Genomic DNA, 6,770 nt, shown 5'->3' on the forward strand with positions numbered 1-6,770 from the left:
CTGACAGCTGAGTGGACAGCGTTTCAGATTCGTAGTCCTAGGGTTCCGGGTTCGATCCACGGTGGAGGCGAAGACAAATAGGCGCAAAATGTTTCTTTCACCCTGATGCCCCTGTTACCTAGCAGTAAATAGGTACCTGGGAGTTAGACAGCTGCTACGAGCTGTTTCCTGAGGGGGGGGGGGGTGTAACAAAAAGGAGGCCTGGTCGAGGACCGGGCCGCGGGGACACTAAAGCCCCGCAATCATCTCAAGATAACCTCAAGATAACCACCCACTCATGTTGACCCAACCGTCTATCACTGTTTACAAAAGAACAATAATATTTTTCGGCACCTTTGTTTCCTTAGCTTAAATCTGTGTCCTCTTGTTCTTGAAGTTGCTGGTGTCAGGAATTCCTGTCAATCTGGCAGATTCCTGTTATTTTGTAAGTGATCATATCACATTTTTTCTTCTATGCTTTGTGAATGCCTCAAGTAAAAACTGCACGTACTGTGCAACAGGCCTCATGCAAGGCATTCCTACCTATTCTCGCTTCATGCAGGTCTGCGTTCAATCTCCGACCGTCCAAGTGGTTGGGCACCATTCCATCCCCCCGTCCCGTTCCAAATCCTTATCCTGATCCCTTCCCAGTGCTATAGAGTTGTAATGGCTTAGCGCTATCCCTTGATAATTTCCTTCCCTACCGGCAGCTTTGTTTTGTTAGTTTAATTCTTCCCTATCAGTTTATCGAGTCCAGTTACTATTTTGTACGTAGTGATCATATCGCCTCTTTTTCCTCTATCTTCTGGTTTAGGCATATTTAATGCCTCTAACCTCTCCTCGTAGCTCTTGTCCTTCAGTTCTGGGAGCCACTTAGTGGCATGTCTTTGCACCTTCAACAGTTTGTTGATGTGCTTCTTAAGATATGGGCACCACACAACCGCTGCATATTCTAGCTTCGGCCTAACAAAAGTCGTGAATAATTTCTTTAGTATTTCTCCATCTATGTATTTAAAAGCAACTCCGAAGTTCGAAAGTGTAGCATAGGCTCCTTATCTTGAGGTTATCTTGAGATGATTTCGGGGCTTTTTAGTGTCCCCGCGGCCCGGTCCTCGACCAGGCCTCCACCCCCAGGAAGCAGCCCGTGACAGCTGACTAACACCCAGGTACCTATTTTACTGCTAGGTAACAGGGGCATAGGGTGAAAGAAACTCTGCCCATTGTTTCTCGCCGGCGCCTGGGATCGAACCCAAAAACCACAGGATCACAAGTACAGTGTGGTGTCCGCTCGGCCGACCGGCTCCTTGCACAATGTTCTTAATGTGGTCCTCAGATGACAGTTTTTTTTTATCTAAATCAAATGAAATCAAATGTTTATTCAGGTAAAGTACATACATACAAGGTGAGATACAAAAATTGATGGATTTATAGATAGAGTTAGTGCATACAATGCCTAAAGCTATTATTACGCAAAGCGTTTCGGGCAGGAAAAACACTAAGACTAAAACTTAGTACTAATTGAGATTAAAGTATAAATTGTGTTGAGAAAATATAAAATAAAAAAAGGTGGGGGAACATGGCAGAAAATAGCAAATATACAATTTGGTCGACAAACAGCATTGTTTAAAATAGCAGACATGGGTTGACATTTAGGGGTAAGGTAGGTTACACGGAGTTAATTAGGTAGTGCTTAGCTTTTATCTTAAACTGGTTGAGAGAGGTACAGTCTTTAACATGGTTGGGAAGGTCATTCCACATTCTGGGTCCCTTGATTTGTAGAGCATTTCTAGTTTGATTAAGTCGTACTCTTGGAATATCAAATCGGCATTTGTTTCTGGTGTGGTGCTCATGGGTTCTGTTACAACCTTCAATGAATCTTTTGAGGTCAGGATTGACATTACAGTTCAGCGTTTTATATATATATATATATATATATATATATATATATATATATATATATATATATATATATATATATATATATATATATATATATATATATATATATATATATATATATATATATATATATATATATATATATATATATATATAATACACATGAGAGGATGTGCAGTGACTTAATATCTAACATATTCAGAGATTTGAGTAGGGATACCGAGTGCTGTCTGGGGCTAGAGTTAGATATTGTCCTAATAGTAGCTTTGTGTTGAGTAATTAGAGGACGTAAATGATTTTGGGTAGTAGAGCCCCAAGCACAAATACCATAGTTGAGATATGGATAGATGAGGGAGTAATAGAGAGTCACCAGGGCAGGGCGGGGGACATAATATCTGATCTTAGAAAGAATGCCAACAGTTTTTGAAACCTTTTTTGATATATTTAGAATGTGTCCCTGGAAATTCAGCTTGTGGTCAATGAGAATGCCAAGGAATTTGCCATCTAATTTGTTACAAATTTGGGTATTGTTTATTCTGAGATTTATTTGATTAGAGGATTTATTGCCAAACAGAATATAGAAAGTTTTGTCAATGTTAAGGGTGAGTTTGTTGGTCGTTAGCCAAAGATGGACTTTATTTAGCTCAGTATTTACTGTGGCATTTAGAGCAAGGGGGTCAGGACTGGAGTAAATGAAGGTTGTGTCGTCAGCAAATAGAATTGGTTTGAGGTGTTGGGAGGCATTTGGAGGGTCATTAATGTAGATGAGAAAGAGGAGAGTGGCAACATTTATTAATCTTATAGTAGGCATCCTTCAGTCTCGGAAGACTATGGAGTTGCGCCCTTGACAGGGCGCAAAACCTGGGTAGGTAGATATGGAGGAGAAGCTGTTACCCATGCAGCAGGTCCCCCCTCTCCACGTTGCTGAAATTATCCAATAGAAAGGCAATTGCCAATACACATGGTTCCAGCAACGTCGCAGGAGCTGCCAGAACGAGGTCGACGTCAACAACGAACTGCCTTAGGGGCTCCAACTCCGGATTTTTCCTCGAGGTTGACTCCTGAAGCCTTTCCCAAAAAAGGGGTATGGCCGCAAGGCAGCGGAGGTTTAAAATCAGGGTTTTCCTTCCCCTAGATGGGCTGCCTTCCCAGGCTATCGAGTCCCATCTACCCGGAGCAGCTGGTCTTAAGGCGCCAGAGGCACGCCCTCGACCCTTCTCCTGTCGGTAAAAGCAGTTACGCCGGACTTAAAGACTAAGCCACCCGTGCAGGCCAGGAGTTGGACTGGGTTGTCAGAGGCTATTGGAGACGCATGCCGCATAGGAGCATTTTATAGGTCATGGGAGCTCGTCCCCCATTACCACCATAGGGGTTGTCATAGGGCTATGACAACCCCTTGGAACCACAAATCTTATAATCCTAATTATTAATCTTATAATCCTAATAATAATTAGGATATCTTTTCTCCTTGGCGGCTAGAAATAATTGTCTGTGTTATTTTCCTCCTATTTAACAAGAGGCACTTCCCAGTCTCTGTGTACCATTCGCCGCACTTGCTATTTACTGTATTAACTCGCCTAGGTTATAGTATTTGTCCTATCTTGTTACTTGGCTCTATGCATACTCTTATAAAATGTTCCACTGTTTATTACCTTGATAGATTTACTTTATCTGTACTGACTCTTTCTCCTCAACTATGTTATACCATTTGTCATGTACTTTTACTTATAGCCAATAAGCATAATTTGTGCTCTGCAGCTTTTTGCACTATCTGGTTACTTGGCTTTATGCATCTGTTAATAAATGTTGCCACTGTTTATTCACGTTAGATTTACTTTAACAGTACCGCTCTATCTACTCAGCTATATTATGACTTTGTCTTATAGTAACTTTAGCCATTGATCATATTTTGTGTTACTGCAGTTTTACATGTTTACACTACTATTTAATAAATATGTCCCCCCATACTGGCTTGCGTTTTTCTCCCCGATCAGAAAGGTAGGTTACATGTAGTTTATTAGGTAGTACTTAGTTATTATCTTAAACTGGTTGAGAGAGGTACAGCCTTTGACGTCATTGGGAAGGTCATTCCACATTCTGGGGTCCCTTGATTTGTAGAGCATTTCTAGTTTGATTAAGGCGTACTCCTGGAATACCAAATAGTATTTGTTTCTGGTGTGGTGCCCATGGGTTCTGTTACAACCTTCTAGGAAGCGTTGAAGGTCAGGATTGGTATTGCAGTTCATAGTTTTTAAATACATAGAGTACACTTGAGAGGATGTGCAGTGACTTAATATCTAACATATTCAAAGATTTAAGTAAGGGTACCGAGTGCTGTCTGGGACCAGAGTTTGATATTATTTTAATAGCAGCTTTGTGTTGAGTAATTAAAGGACGTAGATGATTTTGGGTGGTAGAACCCCAAGCACAAATACCATAATTGAGATATGGATAGATGAGAAAAAGCTGTGCTACGAAGGTTCTTCAGTACTGGGTAAGAAGAGCCCTACGTACGATTCAGGAAGGTATTCGCACGCAGTCACTAGCAATTTTGATGTAGTTCACTTACGTCTCGATAGATGTCACTAGGGCTTTTCGTTTGGCCAATCAGAGAGAACGTAACATCGCCCATTTTACTGACTTAGCCAGTCACGATGCTGGGTCATTTTTTTTTATTTTTATTTTTACATGCAAGCATGCGTATAAGTTACAATAAAAGTATAAACAAACATGTCATAGAACACAAGCACAAAGCACACATATGTACACAGACAAAGGAACAAATCAAGAGAAGACCAGCCGGAAGGGCTGACCACAAAACACACAAAAGCGCATACACGAAACATAAAAAAAAGAAAACACAGCGGAAGATAAGCATAGAGGAGACACCAAAACTAAACGCACACATAACAAGCCTACCAAACACCTCCAACACAGATGGAGAGGCACCAACACAAAACGATAAACATGCAATAATAAAGATAAAAACAATAAAAGAAACAGACCTCCCAAACAAACTGGAGGCAAAACATAACAAAGAGCCTGAACCTTGGCCGGAACACGCCAACAGCCTGAACCTTGGCCGGAACACGCCAACAGCCTGAACCTTGGCCGGAACACGCCAACAGCCTGAACCTTGGCCGGAACACGCCAACAGCCTGAACCCTTGGCCGGAACACGCCAACAGCCTGAACCTTGGCCGGAACACGCCAACAGCCTGAACCTTGGCCGGAACACGCCAACAGCCTGAACCTTGGCCGGAAACACGCCAACAGCCTGAACCTTGGCCGGAACACGCCAACAGCCTGAACCTTGGCCGGAACACGCCAACAGCCTGAACCTTGGCCGGAAACACGCCAACAGCCTGAACCTTGGCCGGAACACGCCAACAGCCTGAACCTTGGCCGGAACACGCCAACAGCCTGAACCTTGGCCGGAACACGCCAACAGCCTGAACCTTGGCCGGAACACGCCAACAGCCTGAACCTTGGCCGGAACACGCCAACAGCCTGAACCTTGGCCGGAACACGCCAACAGCCTGAACCTTGGCCGGAACACGCCAACAGCCTGAACCTTGGCCGGAACACGCCAACAGCCTGAACCTTGGCCGGAACACGCCAACAGCCTGAACCTTGGCCGGAACACGCCAACAGCGTGAACCTTGGCCGGAACACGCCAACAGCCTGAACCTTGGCCGGAACACGCCAACAGCCTGAACCTTGGCCGGAACACGCCAACAGCCTGAACCTTGGCCGGAACACGCCAACAGCCTGAACCTTGGTCGGAACACGCCAACAGCCTGAACCTTGGCCGGAACACGCCAACAGCCTGAACCTTGGCCGGAACACGCCAACAGCCTGAACCTTGGCCGGAACACGCCAACAGCCTGAACCTTGGCCGGAACACGCCAACAGCCTGAACCTTGGCCGGAACACGCCAAACAGCCTGAAGGGCACGCAATATGACATAAACAAGCGCACACGACATCCACAACCGGACACACAAACGCACAGAACCGCACACCCACAAACAAGCCTTACAAAGAAACCCACAACACACACCGGAGCACGCAGGAACCGGGAAGCATAACCCACCCCACCTACACCTGCCATAAAGTTTGAACAAAATAACATACATAATATTACTAATATACGGTATACATATAATATTATAAATATTAAACATATAATATATATACATATAATTTTATAAAGAGTTAAAAGGACTGACATCAACAAGTGATCCATACAGTGACTCAAAATACAACACAATACACCAGACAATGGAGAGGTGTGGCGAGTGTTGGGGAGTACACTGGGAAGACGTAAATGCAGGCGTAACGTGCTGCATCTGTAACATAAGATTCCACCTGGGCTGTACAGAATTAGCTCCAGGATGCATAAAAAGGCAAGGAATTTACTGGGTTTGCAAAGATGAACAGATTAATGTTAGAGAACCAAATAACTAAACTGATGAAAAACATTCCCGAGTCACAGAGATTATCATTCACAGACAAGTTACCAGTGATATATGCGGACTGGGAAAGTCAACATTGGATAACGACCAAAACTCAGGAACATGATAGTTTAGAGAACCGCAGCAGTAGTGTGGAGGAAGAGACTATTGTGGTACAAAATAACAGCAATATTACAGAGCCAGATAATATAACGATGAGAGCAACAGTGAAACAGAGTGCATAGATGAAGGAATTGGGACGAAAAAACGGAGATGGCTCCAATAAAGAGGTAGACAAGACAGTCGCAGATATAAATACCTTGAAAAACACAAAACCGGAACACATTTGCAAATTCTACGCTAAAGGAATATGCAAATATGGAAAATTAGGAGCAAAATGCCATTTTCTGCATCCTCGAAAATGCAGGAACATGTTG

The sequence above is a fragment of the Procambarus clarkii genome, chromosome 58 (genome assembly GCF_040958095.1).
Source record: "Procambarus clarkii isolate CNS0578487 chromosome 58, FALCON_Pclarkii_2.0, whole genome shotgun sequence".
In the NCBI taxonomy this organism is placed as follows: Eukaryota; Metazoa; Arthropoda; class Malacostraca; order Decapoda; family Cambaridae; genus Procambarus; species Procambarus clarkii.